Below are 18,726 nucleotides of genomic sequence, written 5' to 3'. Positions count from 1 at the left end.
GCACCTAGCGCCTGCCCCGCCCGGGCTCGCCCCGCACCTAGCGCCTGGGGGCACACGCCGCCCCACCAGCTGGAGCTTCCGCGGTCCTCCCAGGGTGACCTCAGGGCAGAGAGCCCGGGCACCACCCCAGCCTGTGCCCACCTCAGCCCACCCATGCCACCGGGGACCCCCGCACAGTCTGCACCGCGGACGACCATCCCTGGGGTCACTCCTTCACCTTTCGGGAAGGGCGCTGCTCGCCTGACTCACTGAAACAAGTCGAGCAAAGTGAGAAGACAGAGGACTACGATCCAGATGGGAGAACAAGACAAAACCCATAAAAAGAACTAAAATGAAACGGAGATAAACAATCTACCTAAATTTGTTACTCTGTGGCTTTTTTTGTTTTTTTTGCAGTGGCAGTTTAATTTCTTTTCTTTTCTTTTTTCCCCTCACAACCTTAAGAGTTCTCTTGAACCATGTTTGAAAACAAGTTAAGCTGTCTGCAAAATCACTACTGGGGTGCCCTCGATGCTTAGTGGAATTGCGGCGAGCCGTGCGGCTTCCACGTAGGCTATAAAGTGAAGACAACGCAATCTCAAAACCCAATCGAACCGAGTCCTCTGGCAGTAAGAGGACCTGCGGTGAACGCGTGCACAGCCTCCCCGTCTTTCTTGTCTCTGCTCCTAGTTGTTGCGAGGACAATGAGGCAGATACATAGAGAGGAAAAAACCTCTTCTCAAGATTCTTGCCTTGCTCCATTTTGATCCCTCCTCTGGCATGACTGAATCCTATCCCAAACTTCGGTGACTTTTTCTAATTTACCTTTTTAAAGGATACAGACTTGCATTAAAAAAATACTTTCTCTGTTTATGAAGGAAAGCATGACTGTTTGAATTCCAAATTCTTCTAGTTTACCACATACGGTGAAAGGTCCCATTTCTCCTTGGCTTATATAGCTAGTTTAAGAAGTCTTTAGTTCTCTAAAATGTGGATGTTTTCTGATTTTGGTTCCTACTTTTAATTGCTAATTTATTAAGAAGCCTAGAATATTGGATAATCTAGAAGTATTTATCTTAGGAGTAGTTCATTGTGATCCAAAGAAATTAGATTTTGCTTTGTTGAAGCAGTAATAGGCTCTTGGAAAGAAATTAATTATCCTAATAACATTTATACCCATATTCTACAATATCTGGGTTTTAGGAAATTATGAGGCATAATTAAATAAGATATATTAATAAAACCTGGCAGTGTTTCTTCTGTTCTTGTTTATTATGCCTCTGAAATTGGGGACAGAGTCTGAGCAACGTAATTATAGCAGAACGTACCAATTAACAGAAAATGGATGTTATTGGTCTTTTGTAGACAATATGCTCTAAGAGATATTGTATAAGTTCTGGAAAAAGTAACACCTAACTAAGGGACCAGCATCTATATTCAAATGGACAAGACTAGGATAGAGTAGACTTTAAAATACAGGGAAAAGACTGCAAACTTAGCAAATCAGTTCAAATCCTAGTGCTTTTACTTGTTAGCCAGGTAATCTTGGCTAAGTTATTTAATCTTAACTGTTTCAATTGTAAATATTGGATAGAATAAGATAATGTATATAAAACTACGATCCTATACAGGAGATAATTAGTTAAGTGGTAGGTTTTTTTTTTTTTAAAGATTTTATTCATTTGAGAGAGAGACAGAGATAGCGAGGGAGAGCATGAGCAGGGAGTAGAGGGAGAAGCGGGCTCCCCCCTGAGCAGGGAGCCCGATGCGGGTCTCCATCCCAGGACCCTGAGATCATGACCTGAGCCGAAGGCAGATGCTCAACCAACTGAGCCACCCAGGCGCCCCGTAAGTAGTAGCTTTTATTAAAAAGTTCCATGAAGGAAGAACATCCAATTCCAATTCTATGCTCGCCTAGGAACTACAATTTGATCACCTGAGTAAACTGGCCAACCTGGAAGGCTTGTTCTGACGGTGTGACTGGCTGAAATTTTCTTGCAAGGTATAAAAACACCATGTTAGGGATGCCTGGGTGGCTCAGTCGGTTAACCTTTGGCTCAGGTCATGATCCCAGGGTCCTAGGAACAAGTCCCGTATCGGGCTCCTTGCTCAGTGGGGAGCCTGCTTCTCCCTCTCCCTCTGCTGCTCCCCCTGCTTGTGCGCGCTCTCTCTCTCTGACAAATAAATAAATAAAATCTTAAAAAAAAAAAAAAGAAAAAAGAAACACCATGATGTAACATTTGGGTATCTGGGGTTTCAATTCAATTCATTTCTATAACTTAAGAGACCTTTTCTGATAAGTTGCTGGATCAGCTGTTAACCTTGTGAATGTTCCACTAAGGCTTTGGATGTATTTACATAAGTGCTGTACATTTAGCGTATAACCAGGAGTCCCTTGGCTCCTTTGTAAAGTTTTCATATTGTCCTGTTCTCTCGATTTTCATGCAAATTGAGGGCCCACTCTCAATCTTTACTCAGTAACTAATCTGGTTCAAATAATTTTTATTTTACTTTATTGAAAAAAGAAGTTGAAGAACTTCAGAACTCAAATCTAAGATACTGGCTTTCAGTTTGGTGCTCAAAGTCCACACAGATTTTAACGGTTGTTCAAGAAACCGTTAAGCAAACAGCAGGCACCTGGCTGGCACAGTCGGTTGGGTGTCCGACTCTGGCTTAAGCTCGGGTTGTGGGATGGAGCCCTCCTTGGGCTCCGGGCTCAGCAGGGAGTCTGCCAGGGTTTTTCTCTCCCCCTCCCTTTACCCCTCCCCCAGTGTGAGCATGCACACTCTCTCTCTTTAAAAGAAAATGTAAACAAGTCATTTACTTTAAAATACTCATGCATATAATGAACATTTACATAACTCATTGTTATGGCATTTTAAAACCATACCTTTGTCAAGTTTTGGTTTCCAAACTCCTTTTCTACAAACCCCACAAGTTCCCTAAAAGAACTTCATTAGCTTTGCAGGAGAACCTTTGATGAGACAGGAAAGAGTGACACCCCTTTTCCCCAAAAAGCCCAACAGCACTTCTGATCTCATCTATTTCAAATACTGAGCTACTGCCAATGTCAAATTTTATGTGTAAATAGTATTACACTGCTAAAAAAGGCCAAAAACAACTAATATACTCTGTACAAAGTTCCCCGATTGTTTTTTCCTTCCTAGTGTGTTGTTTTCAATGTAATCATTATGACTTTCCACTACTCTGGGGCTTGCTATAGCATTTAACTTATTTTATTCCATTTGTTCCTCAACAAACAGTATTTTCTGATATTTAATCATCTTCTGTCTGCTTTTGTTCATTTGCATCGTCATAAATATCTATCTAACCGCTCTTTTTCACAGCCATTTGTCATTCTCCTTCTAATAAACTTATTTGGAAACTATAATAAGTCTTAGACTAATAACTTTGCTTTTGGCTGTATTTTGTCACTCACATTTTAGTTTCCACTTGCAAATGTCCAGCTTTAGTAGTACTCATTTGAATTTTTTTTGGTCTATTTAATCTAAAATTATATGCTTGGCAGGTGAGGGTTATTGGGTTTCCTATGTATGTGGATAGATCGTCAGTCAAGTGTTCAATATTATTATCTTGAAGTGATACCCTAGATAGTATTTTATTTAATCCAACAGATTCAAATTTTAAAATATAATTATTTCCATATTTAGTACTATAATCTGGCTTTGCAAACACTCAAATCAAAATTCACTTGGTTATTTCTTATGACATCTATTGTTGCTTAGTATACAGATAATTATTCAAACAATGGAACTTCTTAAACTAAGTGCATACACAAATTAATGAAAGTAAAATAAGCTGAGTTTCAGTGTGTTCATAAATGCATACATAAGAGTGGAGCAAACTGAATTTTAATGTAATGCTTAGTCACTAAATAGATGTGATGATATTAAATGGGTACATATTTTGGGATACAAACACTAATCAGGATAAGACTTCCAATGAAATAATCCAATCATAATTTTAGGCACATGTTCTATATTCTGTTTCACTAATGAGATCACTTAGATCATGTTATGTAAATAAACACATAATATAAACACATCGTAATAATCCATTCATCTTTTACCTTATAGTGTCAATTAATTAGATCTGTCTTTTCATCAGGTAGTCACCCTGTTCCATTCCAGATGCCACATTCCAGATGCCAAGCCAAGTCAATTTGTCATATAATTTTTGATGATTTATAGCCCTCTATCGCATGTAAATCAAATGACATGGTCTTAGCTCAGTGCTTCTCAAGTTGTGGGACATAAATCCAAGTGATATGCTGAATATTGCACGACCACCGCTGCACGAGTAGGAGGAGCACAGGCCAGAGTTTCATCTGCTGCCCTTCCCGTACCCGTGCCTCTGCAAATCCTCCTCTGCTCTACCGGACGTCCGGAAACGAGCCCAGCTGTCCTTCATGGTATAAAACACAGAACCTTCTACACCTACCGCTTCTTACCCTCCTACACTTTCCCAGGCACTTCTGTTGGTGGGGTTTTCTACTTACACTGTTTTCCAACTCATTTCATTAGCCTCATCTACTTCCTAGCCACCAGAACCACTCTCATCAAGTGTGCTGATGACCAACTACATCCCAAATCCAACATCCTTAATCCCCCATCTTACTGGAGTTCTCTGTTGGGTTTGGAACTTTAGACATCTGCTGGACTGCAAACCCAACCACTTCCTATTACTACTATGCCACTCCAGGTACTTCTGTTAACAATCCAGCCTTATGGGGGCACCTGGCTAGGTCAGTCATGGAGCATGGGACTCTGAACCTCAGGGTCATGAATCCAAGCCCCATGCTGGGTGTGGAGCTTACAAAAAAAAAAAAAAGTCCAGCCTTGTAGAAATTTGATTTTGCATGATTAAGCTATCCACTTTTCAACATAAATAGAACTGTTTCCTGGTTTGGGTAAACTGTATAAAGCAGTGTAGACAGTGTCGGTGTTTAATCCATCTGTAGTAGAAGGAATGTATTGCCAAAAAAAAAAAAAGGTAGATTTGACACTACCACTCATTGTTTCATTCAATAAATGCTTACATATTGCCTAATCTATTCCAGTCATTGTGTTAGGCATTTCTAACAAAATACAATTAATATAGTGTTTTCCACTGAGAAGAGGTTCACACTCTAAGTGGCCAGACAGATACAAATTGATACTTCAGGATGGTGAATGTAGTAAGTGATAGGTAGAGGTTATTAGGAAACACAGAAGAGTCCTTACCTCAGCCCATAGGCCATAGTGCAGGTGGATTGAAGGAAACGCTACTTGTCTATGGAGGTTCGGTTTGAATAGTGATTAAAAATGTAGAAACCAACAAGTAGGTTGCCAATACTTCTATTTCTGATTAAAGTTCATTTTAAACTACATCAGAGACAATATCTAGAAATGTTAGGGAAACAAATATACGCCAGTTGCTCGAATATAAACGTAGTGGTGGGGGGACAGAGTCACCATATGGCATTTGGTTATTAGGTACTTAAAAAAGAAACTGTCACTAAAACATAAAAACTCTATGCTCTGTGCAAACATGTACTACAGAGATCCTGTCATTGGACACACCAACTTCTTTTTTAAAAATTTTTTTAGATTTTATTTATTTATTTGAGAGAGAGAAAGAAAGAGAGCTTGTGAGCTGGGCGAAGGGCAGAGGGAGAGGGAGAAGCAGACTCCCTGCCGAGCAGGGAGCCCGACTTGGGCTCCATCCTAGGACCCCAGGATCATAACCTGAACTGAAGGCAGATGCTTAACCAACTGAGCCACCAAACGCCCCTGGACATTCCAACTTCTAAGAGATAATCCTAGAATATGAGTAATATTAAATTCCCAATAATACATTTTTAGGTTCACGACTCCAGCAACAATGGATTAGATACCAATAAGATGTGGTCTTTATTAATGATGTAATGCTAAATTTGTCCTCAAGGAAATGTGACTACAGAGTTTCAAGTGAGATAGATCTATCCTCCATCTATCCATCTATCTATCTATCTATCATCTATCTAACTGAGTGAGAGACAGAGAGAGGATAGGAGAAATTTGAGCATGTTTACTGGTTGAGGGAATGGAGCCATTAGAGAGAGAGATAGGATACAGAAGAGAAAGGGCTACTAATTAAAGAAGGCCCCAGAAAGAATGTATAGGGCCAGGGGCACATACAAAGTTGGCCTTGAATGAGATGGGCAGGTGTGTGGAGGGTACTTCATTCCACTGAGTTCACAGATTAAAAGATAAGCTAAGCTGTGTGTAGGTTGATAGTTTCCTACTTGCACTGATGTGAGAGGCAAGGTTGCAACAGTGAGATTTGATAAAGCTGTCTAAAAGTGGCACAAGTGACAAGTAATTGCAGAGGGTAGGAGAGGAAGCCAAGAGCACATAAAATATCTTATAAACTGCACGATGATAAGGAACCCTTCGTATTTTAGCCACAGCTATATCCAGTGTTACACACACAACACAGCACCTGGTCCCTGATAAGTGCCCTGTAAAACCTTACTGAATGAATGACAAAACAAAATGAAAGATTAAATGAATATTGACAGAAGACAAGATATGAAAATATGAATTAGAGGTGGCAACAATTTAGAAATTCATGATTTCCTTCAGGCATAGCACAAGGAGAGTAACCAAAGGGAATAATAATGAGGAGTTTACAACTTTCCTCTTTGAAACAAAATCTTCTCTTGGCTTACCCAACAGCACACTTTCCTGTATTTCCTCTTATCTAAACGCTAGTTCTCAGTTTCCTGGCTTGCATCACCATATATGACCAATCTTTAAATAAGGAAAGAGCACTTTTTTCTACACTCTTTCTTTAGATAATGTCATCTATTTCTAGGACTTCAAATATCATTCATGTGCCAATAATTCCCTGATTAATATCTTCAGTTTTGTTCTTTACTCTGAGTTCAGACTCAAACATCAATACATGACATCTCCTTTTTGTTGTCTTTTTGGCACCTGAGACCCAGCCAGGCCAAAACAGGACCCTTCATTTTTCTGCCAGAATCTTGTCTGTTTTCCCCCATCCCAATAAAAAGCATGACCATCTATGAAAATATTCTTGATTCTTACCTTCCTTCTATTCCCACATTGAAATCATGAGCAAATCTCAATGGTTTTACCTCCAAAATACCTAAAATATATCAAAATCTACTCACTCCTCTGTGTTCCCATTATGCTGTCATTGTCCTGCCCAGTCTACTGGTAAAGTCTCCAAACTATACTTCCTGTTCCCAGTTATCTTCCTTTCTAACCATTCCCCACTCAGCAGAGAGTGTGGTAGATGGTACCTCATCCCTACTTAAAGTCCCAGTGGCTTTTCATCTGATTTAACTAATACCCACGTGGCCCAACTGCTCTAATGATTTTTGTCTTCACTAAACTCATCGACCATTTCCCCCTCGCCCAGTAGACTAAGCCAGACTCTCCCTTTTTGTGTTACTTAAATACACCTTCTCATCCACTTTAGGGCCTTGGCGCTAACGGCTCCCTCTGGCCTGACTGTCCCTTGGCTGCACCTCTCAGGGTTCCTGTCTCAGTGAAAATGTCAACTCCTCCAAGAGCCCCTCCCTGACTCCTCTAGGAAACAAAGTTCCCACATCTCCAGTCACTCTCTTCCACGTGACCTTGTTTTATTTTGTGCTTAGCCCTTACCACTATTTGAAATTACCTTACTTTTGATGACTTATTTATCTTTTCTCCAGGACAACATGAGTTCCACAAGAAGAGGGAATCTGATTGTCTTTCCACTGATGCAACCTCAGGCTCTGGAATAGGCATACGGAAAGTGCTCTGTGAATGTTTGTTGAACGAACGAAATCATGGTTTCTGGTAAAGGCACTAAGGACAGAGGAGAGCCCAGGAGAGTGTGGAATAACTGGCTGAAAGCCACAAAAATCTACTTTCCTGTTGCTGAGTTGACTCTGGAAGTTAAGTGTTCCTTGCCCCCCAACTCTGCGGTCTCCAGGTGCATCCTCCCTCCCCTTTTGGCTGTGCATCTGCTCACCATTTGTTTTTAACTAAAGCTTAGTTAACTAAAGCTTAGTTCTGAAAACTGCCAGCTGTTTTGTCCACAGACATTTCATGATTTGTTATAAGGAAAACAATTATAATCTTAACTATGTATTAATTTTTTTAACAATTTAATATTTGGATAATAAGACAATTCTCTCACCATTGACAAAAACATCTATATTTTATGCTTTTATCAGGGTGATGTTCTATGATCATTTCTACACACTTAATTCTGACTTAGCTGGAATATGGTGAGGCGAGGGGTCCCTCCAGCACAGCGGAGCATAAGCTGTGTGTGAAATGCTCTCCCGCCTCCCACCACACAGCAGCCTGGTCCTCGACTGTCCTGGTATTGTTGTCACCCTGTATTTACCTAATTTCTACCTATTATTTTTTAGAATCCTGCCATTTATCTTTATTCGAAAAGAAATCTTGTCATGTGTCTGGATTTTTAAAATAATGTCTCTTAAAATGCCAACAGTCTATTGGAAAACATTACAAAGTCAGGACATACTAGTTAAGCATCTTCCCTCTTTCTCTGATTATTTGATGTGAAAATGATGAGCTCCTCATATTTGGATTTGAAAAGGCTCAATCAGATGGTGGATAGAGCATACTGGGCCCCAAATTCATTAATTCATGCCCTTAAAGCATTATCATAGATTATTAATATGTAAAAGCTAATTTTCTTAGACTTGTAAGCAGTGGTTAGCTAGAGTACATAAAGTTACTGAAGCTAATCACTATAAATGACAAGTTGAAATGCAAATAACACAAAGATATTTCACTTTAATTCTATCACAATTAAGTACTTCCACTTTCTCAGATGTCTTCTCTGAAGATGCTTCTGGACAATGCCGTCAAAGACCACAATGAGATATAATCACTTGCACAGCCCTCACATGCTCCCCTTCAGCTTTATGACATCTCAGCTAGAAAGCATATTTCAATTCTAAATTAAACTAATTGAGAGCTCAGTAAAAATATACAGGCTTGTTTGCACATTTCTTTCCAGAGTCAGGCCATCATAATGGAAACACATGGCTCATTTTGCTTTCAAGGCCTATAAAGGAATAAGCAGAGGGCTATTTGCAACACTCAGCACAAGAAACAAGACTCCATTCTGTAACAATGGCTGCCCTAGGCATCATCTGGGTGCTGCGAAGAGCATATGATTCTTTTATACTCCTAATATATAACCATAAGGACTCCACTACTTACTAAAGTAAGTCTTTAGAAGGAAGGAAGTTGAGAGGAGAGGAAGAAACAAAATTCTAAAGAGCACGTAAACCATAACAGGTGTGTTTGGTTCTTCACTTGTCATCTTCCAGCCATGAAGAAGACTACGGGGACCAAGGCACCCAGTGATATACTGTTCCGCATTCAAGGATTTGGAACATAGTTTCACCTTTAAGTGGCTCCTTAACAGAAACATTTGATTCATCATCTATATTTTGTACTATGTAACTGAGAGGCATAATTGCAGCAGAGTTCTTTGTATGCTTGAGAAACTTCTTCAAGGGTCTAAATAATATGTTGAAACTTTTCTTCATCAGAAGAGACACAGCTGTCTTCTTGAAAATCATTTAACTACATCATGGAAGTGGATAATCTCAATTAAAAATGGAATGGAATAATATTTGACAGATATTGAAGTGGGGTTCAGAAACAACTGTTCTCATGAATATGGTGCTCCCCAAATAGAATAAATGAAGTGTCATTCCTTGTTCTGGGTGCAGAATTTGTGACATGTGTTTAACATCTGTCTGTTCTACCAGGATATAACGGCAAGGACTGAGTGCTTCTGTCACCCTGTTGTTCCCTCTCCGGGGTTCAGCGTAACACTTGGCACATAGTTGGTGGTCAATAAATATTTGCTGAATGAATAGCCAAATGAATAGAGGCAAAGAGGAGTCATGTGTGAAAGGTATTTGAGATCTGTGAAGATATTTGGCCTAATCTTTTAAGTGGAACAGCAATCAAAAGCAAATCTAACATGTAAAATTGTGTTTTGATAAAAGATAACAATGCTTCATTGTATTTAAGATGGCACAATTTAGCACAGTGAATTTACATATTTGGAATTCACAGCTTACATGCTTTTAATGGGACTACCTGCTCTGTGCTTTAGGCTAAAGCTCCGTACCCAAATGCTCTAGTGTCACATCCAGAGCATGAAGGAGTCATCCAGGCAGCTAGCTGGGGAAGGGGATGGGAAGAAAACCCAGCAACTATTAAGTACCTACTGTGTGTCTGGTTCTGCAATAGTCATTTTGTATGCATTATCTCACTCAAACTTCATGACAGTCCTATAAGGTAGGTATTATTCTCCCTATTTTTCTTTTTCATTATTAAAGATGAAATTTGGTGAAGTTATGCAACTTGTATAAGTTTATACATCTAAGTGGGAAAAGGGCAATTTTTAACACAAGTCTGATTCCAAAGTTGATACTCATTCTACTCTACCCCTTGAAAAGAAAATGATTGGTTAAACATTTCTTCCATCTTGCTCTGCTGAGGACATTTGGGCCACTACACCTTGATTGCTACTGGAAGAGGCAATATAAGAATATGTACACGTCATGGAAATAGGAGGTCTTAAAGGATTATGGAAAATTGGTTTCTCTTAATAAGCCAAACCAAATTTTAGCTGTCAACTTAAAAAGGACAAACACATATATAACTCAGACAAATAAGATTACAATATCCAATGCTTCCTCTTTTTTTTTTTTTTTTTTTTGGTAATTGTGCCTTTCTAAAATGCACTGCACAAATTCTTGGAAGGGAATTTACAGGTAAACCATGACTGGATGGAAATACTGAGCACTTGCACAGTGTAGTTTCTGCATATATAAAATAGATACTAAAAGGTCTTCCCATTCTAGAATATAATATAAGAACCAGAAGTCGGATGTTAGTAAAAATCATAAAATGGCTGGTTTAATTGTATGTTGTAATATATTTTTTGTATATTCAAATTTCAAAAAAGCAATTGTCAAAACTCAGGGCTATACATGAAGAAGGAAAACACAAAAGAAACAATGAGCCACTCCGGCCTACTTTGTCAAAGTTAACATTTTTAAGCTTTTTGAATGCTCAGAACCTTTTCCAGAGATTTCATAGTTAAATAAACCTTGGTTTATAAAACCCTTTACTTCTTCCTTCTAAATTATTAGGGCATTATAGAACAGAATGATGTCTAATAAAAATACTATTTCATTCCCTATGCTGTTGTACCATGATTCACTATTCAAAGAACACTATTAACAATTTGTTCTGACTACGTGTGTGTGTGTGTGTGTGTGTGTGTGTGTGTGTGTGTGTGTGTGTGATGAAAACAGAAAATTCTTTTGGGTTTTGAAAAATAATAGAATATGACTTGGTACAACAATCACTATAATCACAATCCTTTTAAAAGCATTAAAACTTGAAGTATATATTTCCTTGCTTCTACACTAAAATAGCATTTTTTCTACTAACTTTTCTTAGAATAGTTAAAATCCCTTATGACCAAAAAAAAAAAAAGATTTTATATTAGAACACAGACTTTTGAAAAAAAAAAGAAATTTATGTACATCTGTTTCTTAGCAAATAAAATGAAGAGTTTATTCACTCTATCCAAGGGAAAAGCAATTATGCAATATAAAGTTTCATTATGTATACAAAGTAATTAATGCCAAGTGTTGAAGAGATTGTTGGAGGAGTCATCAAGAGGATGTAACCAATGGTTGACCCGTGAGCTGGTCCTGGGGAGGAATCAGAGATTCCTCACCCCCTCCTTGTCCTTGGAATATGCACCCTTCCCTGCTCCCTGAAGCTGCCCCAAGGACATGACCTTGAGACAGTGATGTGGTGTTGAGAGCTTCTGAACAGTATACATGACTGAACATTCTATATAAACCTTTAAGATTCTGGTGGGCAAGTGGGACTATTTACTGATCTTGTGGCCACCCAAGACAAGCTTCGTAGGTACATGCCCTTGCTCATTAACCTGCCACCCCCCAATCTGGAATGGTATGCCCCTTTCTTTTCTTTCTTTCTTCTTTTTTTCCTTGTATTATTTCTTCTGTTTCTTTTTAAAAAAATTATTATTAAAGTCTGCCTCTTCTGTCTCTCCCTGCCCTCCACATCCAAGGACTGGCTGCAGATGACACCTAAGATGCTCCCAAGGGGTCTGCAAACCAACAGAGATCAATAGACATAGATATTATGGATTTCCTGGATTATGGAATTTCACAGCTGTCTATCTAGGTAGAATATCTCATTTTACAGAGGAGGAAAGTGAATCCTCAAGGTACATGGTCATTGCCCAAGGCCTTGAGGCACTAAGTAAAGCAGGCCTCATTGGCTTTGACAGAAAGTAAAGATAAAAAGCCCATTCAAATAGGTCAATAGCAAGATCCTGCCTATAAATTAATAGATATTTAAAATTTATAGACCAAGGATGAGATCTGTGAGCAAGGAAAGTATATGCTACCCTGTGTCCTGGTAGCATTTAAACCATATTTCATGAAATTGTTGTGCTCAGTGAGTATGACAAATACTTCTGCAGATTTTCATTATGGGTCTGAGCACATTTTAATTACTCAAATATTTAATCAGTAATGCTTTCATGCTATATAAACTGTTCTCCTTTTTCCTCTACCAATTAAGACAAATGAGTTGTTTATTCATCTATTCACATAGAGGCAGATAAACATATAAGCCAGGGTCCACTATATGTTGCATCTTTAGGCAGATTTTTGTTTCGCAACTTGGTTTTTCTTTTTCTTTTTTCTTTCTTTCTTTTTTTATATAATACTCACAAATGTTATGGTATACAGTTTCTAAGGATTTAATCTAAAAGCTAATTGTTTTGAATACTATTTTGTGTTTGAGTAGATATATATCAAGTCAGCATATAATTACTGATTTGTATAGTGTGTTTCAGGTCTTGTGTTAAAAGCTGAGACAATAAAACTAAGTAAAATATCTTCCATAATTTAGGGAAAATGCAAATTAGAACTTTATGTGATAGTACTTAACCCCATCAAGGCTAGAATATTTATTTCAACAATACTGAGCATCGACTCTGAGTTGGGCAATGTGCTAAGTGGTGGGGGCACCCTAGTAAAGAATTCACATGTGATCTCTACTCTTATATTGAACAAATGATGACAAGTGGAAGAAGTGCTTTTAAAACGGGAAGAGGAGTAAGGATGCTATGAGGTTATGTGTTTAATCTGAGTGTTAACTAGGAGTACAGCACCCACAAGTGTGGGAACACATTTTCAGATACAACAGTTGGAAACTGCAAAGAGCTACACAGAAACTGAAGACGATTTTGTTTGGTGCCCAGAGAGGGCAGGGATATGGTGAGTGAATGATGAGGCTGAAGAGGAAGTACAGAGCCAGGTCTTAGAGAAAGAAGAGTGTGGATTTGGTGCCTCAGGTGGCTGACCAGAAGCCACCTTCCTGTTCTGAAGCATACAAGGAGAATAATCTACTTTGTGATTTTAGAAGACTAGCCGCTGTGTGGGCTAGTAACAGATCCTGGTGAACTTGAGAGTCAGTATTATAGTAAGGCAGGCAGAATCTGTTGCTAGGTTAGAATTCCGGGTTCATGAGGATGGAGAGAAATACATGGACTCAAGACATATGTAGCAAGTAGAAGTGATAGGCTTTGGTGATTAATTATACCCGAATATGCGGCAAAATTCATGTCTCAGTCTCTCACTAAAGCAACCAGCTGAACGCCGGCTGGTGTGTTCACCATTCACTGAGGTGGAGTAAAGCCATGGAAGGATTAGTGAGTCTAGCTTTGGACATAACTGAGTTTGAGAGGCTTGCAGAAATTTCTCTCTCCAACTTTGGGTGTACATACCCAATTAGGTAGTTGGGTTTGTACATTCAAAGTCGGAGACAGAAATTTTGGATTTACAAAAAACAAGCAGTCTCTGAATTCAGAGGAACAGACACGAACATTTAGGAGAAACATATAGAGGGTGGCTAGCAAAGTAACCTTAGTAAAAAAGACATGAGAATAAGGACAAAACCAGTATAATGTCATATCATGGGGTCCAAGAGGGAAAAAAGCACTTCAAAAACAGAGAGGGTGTCACTAGTACAAATGCCGTGGGGAGCATCAAGCAGGAGAAAGACACAAGTCATTGGAAACCAAAGAAAAACCAAGTAATGGGAAGAAAAAATTCTTGAAAATATGAAGAGTAGATCTATTCCATATTACATAGGAGCCTATTAACATCTGTTTGTAATAAGCTTCAGTTTCATACATGCATCACATTCATGAGCGGGCTTGTCACTTCCATCCACCTGTGTACCATATACTAATGCAGTATCTTACCTAAAGCAGCGTCCCCTCCAATAGCATGATGCTGAAGATACCATTGGTTCTGATTATTTTCTGAGACTTTGACAACTCTGTAACAATGAGGTGCAAATGTATGAAGCTGTTTGAACTCTTTCAAACATACAATGATGTTACCCTTCAGGGTAGTTTTCCTGTGTTCTGAATTTACTCTAAGACATGATTCAGGCATAAGAAAGAAGATGATATGAAACATAAGATATAAAGAAGATGTTTAAGAGTGGAATACACAATTTGGACATTTAGACACAACAGCCGAGATAACAAATGTGAACACAATGCATAAACTATAAAGTACTATGTGATTAATAGTGAGAATGAGGCAGACGTTAGTCATTCTTTTCAGCTGCCTGATCTCTGAAATGCTTGCCTGTGTTTGGGGAATTCACCACCTCATGAGTCTTGGAGCCTGAAAATGCCACATATTGTTTTCGCAGCATCCCTGGCAACTAAGCTGTGGACTCATGTGCCAGTGATCAACTTATTTCCCTCAGCTCCAAACCTACTTTTCTTTTTGTGTAATTTTGGCTCTGCATCCTGCTTTGTGATGCTGGATCCTGTTAGCATTCTTCTTTGCCGGATGGTGGGATGCATGCCTTCATCAGCAGAGGACTTTCTCATTTGTCCTTTGGAACATCATGTTATTAACTTACTACAAATGCTGACCAATCATTAGTTTTCATTAGATATGTTGATATCTTTTATTCTTGAAAAATAGCAAAATTTATGTTTTCAGCAGACATTCCTTTGGCCTGTGGTCCTCCTTTATTATTTTTCTATGCAAGGGTCCCGAGAAGCTCCAGCAGCACCTCTGGCCACACTCTCCCCACCGGAGGCTTCCAAGCATCTCCAGACCCCCAGAATCCTCCAGCAACACATGGCTGCTTCTATAGACCTGCACCCCCTCCACACAGCAGCAGCTTGGAATGCTTCCAGAGATCCAATTCTGCTGCTTCACACTCTCCACTCCACAGATGCATTCTGGCCGCTTATGGAAACAGCACTGGCCCGAGACCTCTGGCAAGTTTCCTTGCCCCCTGCAGGCTGCAATTTCCTATGGTAGCTGCACTCCCTTCGAAGACGTCCATTTCAGCCATGGCAGGACACCTTCTGTTCCTTAATTCTCATCGTTTACTCTTCCTCAGCCTTGGGATTCTAGCTACTCTTCTGCACTTGATGATTCTGGACACCTCAGAGTCCTCTTGCATGCCTTTTAGGACTTAACTTCCTTCTACTAAGAATTCTTTATATTAATTCCCCCCTGCAAATAAACTGTGTGGTTTTTGGCTCATGATTAACTAATATAGGTCAGGATCTGGATTCCGCCAATCCAAGTAGGCATTAAAGATGTCTAGAAGGCCAACCATAGGACGCTGTCCATGGTGACAGTCAGGTTTTAGCCCCAGCAAGTTTTCTGTTCCAAGAGGCTGTATGCCGTGTAATGGTGCATCTGTCCTCACTGGGCCATTTTGTGGTCCATGTTGGCGATGTTCATGTCTTGTTCTCCTAGATCTAGTTAATCAGGCCTCCTGGTATTTCTGGAAAGTACTTAGTAACTTTTTAAGGAATTCTTCTTTGACTTAAATGAGCTATAATTTCTGTTCCTGTTGCTTGCTACTAAGAAGACTGTTAAAAATAGCTAATATTTGAGTGCTTAAATTGTTCAAGCACTGTTTTAATCACTCTCTATATATTTTCACATTTAATTCTCATACATATCCCACAAAGTATTGATAATTCACATTTTATAAGTGAGGAAACTATAGCTTGGAAAAAAAAGATCTTTTCAAGTTGGCAGAAATGAGTAGGAGAGATGACAGTCAAATCGAGACACTGATTTCCAAATCTGGTGCTCTTAATTGCACCTGCAGACATCCTCTTTATTATTTTTGTAACAACAGTGTGATCAAATATGGAGTTTATTTTTCTCCAATGACACTATGATTGTATTTGACTGTCAAGCTAGGCAGAAAAATCTACTTCTGAATCATTAGTGATCAGACCCAGAGCTCAAACTTCACTGAGCTTTGGGACTAAGCTGGGTCAACTATTTTCCTGAGTATCTTTTTCTGATCAATTCTTACCCATTTCTCATAGTTCTATAAAAAAGCTGATATTATTGGGAAGTCTGAGTGAGATAATTATTAGTTTTCTGTCCATTGAATGGTCTAGATTAGGGAGGAGGAAGGAGTTGGGGTTGAGGTTAATCTCTATTAAAATTAAGGGAAATAAAGTTAGTAGAGAGTAAGAATCCTATAACCTGCTTTTCTCATGGTGTGGATAATTTCCCTTCTTAGAATTTATACATCCTGACCTTCTCATTTGTCCTTTGGAACATCATGTTATTAACTTACTACAAAGGCTGACCAATCATTAGTTTTCATTAGATATGTTGATATCTTTTATTCTTGAAAAACAGCAAAATTTATGTTTTCATTTTAAAAGCGTAATGATGTAATTCAGTATGTCATTCTTTAAGGATATTAGTTCAAAAGGCAGCTTATGGGAGCTAAATCCTCAGTCTCCAGACCATTTTAGAAAAAGCCATGGTTTAAAGAATTTAAAGAGCCCATTATCCTCAGCCACATTTTAAAAATTGCATAATTTGATTAAATTGACATTTAAATGTCAAGTGCTTTTCCAGCATTTCCTTTCTCATGATTGCTCACTGCTGAGACGTTTGTGGGTAATTAGGAGGATTTTCTCCCCCTCTTTCTTTTTTCATCCTTCTATCTGTTCAACCTTATTCGTTGACAGATTCCAGTGTCCAATTCGTTTTTCCCTGGAATTGAATTGTGGAGTCACTATAACTGGCCTGTTATAGCTCTACAAGTTTTAATGTCTAAATGAAAAATTATTTAAAATATTCATTTAAATAAGTTGATTTATAGAAGTGACAAATTTAACTGTGTGACTGTGTTTGTTGGTGATATGTTCATTAAAAAAACAGGTTTAGAAAAGCATGCAAATTTGGTTGAAAAGTTTAAATTTTTAAATATTTACTTAAATTTTTACTTTTCCATGTGTATCATTTAATGGACTGGTAGCATACTTAGGATATCTTCATAAAACACACAGACTGTTCGCAGCTATAGCTAGATTGACATACAGTTGCAAGGAAATACAAATTAAATGATACTATTGTAACTTTTGAATTTAGAGACGATTTTAAAGAAATAATAGTGAATACTGGTCAAGGCATGAAGAGACAAGAACTTGTGTTTATTGCTGATGGAAACACAAATTTGTATAACCTATAAGGAACACAAGATATTTTGGGGTGCCTGGGTGGCTCAGTCAGTTAAGTGTCTGATCTTTGCTCATGAGGGTCATGATCCCAGGGTCCTGGGATCGAGCTCCACGCTCAGTGGGGAGTCTGCTTGTCCCTCTCCCTCTGCCCCTAACCCTGCTCGTGCTCTCTGTCTCTCTCTCAAATAAATAAATAAATCTTAAAAAAAAAAAGGAACACAGGATATAAATACCTATGAGCAATCTTGAAATCTTTTATACCAGGTAGTTTCTAGGAAGTGATCTGCAAAGACTAGTACAGAGAGGTGTCTCATCTCAATAATAGAGCAATAGAAGGAAATTGGAACTTCTTAACGTCACAATATTGAAAGATTTCACAGTACTATTTCAAATTAGGAAAGACAGTTGAAGAATATGTGCCAAGAAATCAAGACAAGTTGTCTTTGAGCAATAAGTAGAAGAGATTTGTATGTATTCTTTTGTAATTTCAAGCTTACAACAAGTTTATTAGAATAGACATTCGTTACCCTGAAAATTAGGAAAAAGTAAGCTTTATTTTGAATGCAGGAAGATAACAGCTGGTTCTTCCACAGACGGGAAAGCGGTCTTGGAGCTTACAACCAAGTGCTCCCCAACATCTTAGCTGCAGCCTATCCTGAGCCACGTAAGCTCTTCTTGCCCAATTCTGATGATGGGGGCTGAGATTTAGCTCACTGTGTTAATAGCTGAGGCAGAATGTCTCAGGCAGAAAAGAGAAAAATATAAAGGTCAGGATTGACAATTGCACAAGTCGTTTGTGCAATTACTTGTTTAATTAAGTTTTTATTTTCTGTTTGGTTGTAAACCCCACTAGGGCGGGGCTTTCTGCAGGGATCTGTCTGCAGCACTTTGCACAGTGCTTTTCACCCTTAATAAATATTTGTAGAATCAATGAAAGAAATCCAATTATAGAATATTCCTTAATGTGCATGTTTGAGTCAAGGTTCAGAGATTATTTTTGTAAACAACAAAACACATGTTCCCGGATGTTATGCTGAGAATAGAAATTAAACTACGAGAGTCCTTGAATCTGTTGATTTCCTCCGCCCGTTAGCG

General features: G+C 38.6%; 1 protein-coding gene across 10 annotated transcripts in view; it reads right to left on the bottom strand.

Moving 5' to 3' along the window:
* GRIA4 (glutamate ionotropic receptor AMPA type subunit 4) overlaps positions 1-18,726 on the bottom strand; it is a 384,695-nt gene that overhangs the window by 224,075 nt on the left and 141,894 nt on the right. The window lies entirely within an intron of this gene.

This window comes from Callorhinus ursinus, unplaced genomic scaffold (assembly GCF_003265705.2).
Source record: "Callorhinus ursinus isolate GAN/ISIS: 27379988/994484 unplaced genomic scaffold, GSC_fseal_2.0 scaffold19, whole genome shotgun sequence".
NCBI lineage: Eukaryota > Metazoa > Chordata > Mammalia > Carnivora > Otariidae > Callorhinus > Callorhinus ursinus.
The sequence above is the reverse complement of the archived record's forward strand: the minus strand, read 5'-3'. Positions and strand labels throughout refer to the sequence as shown.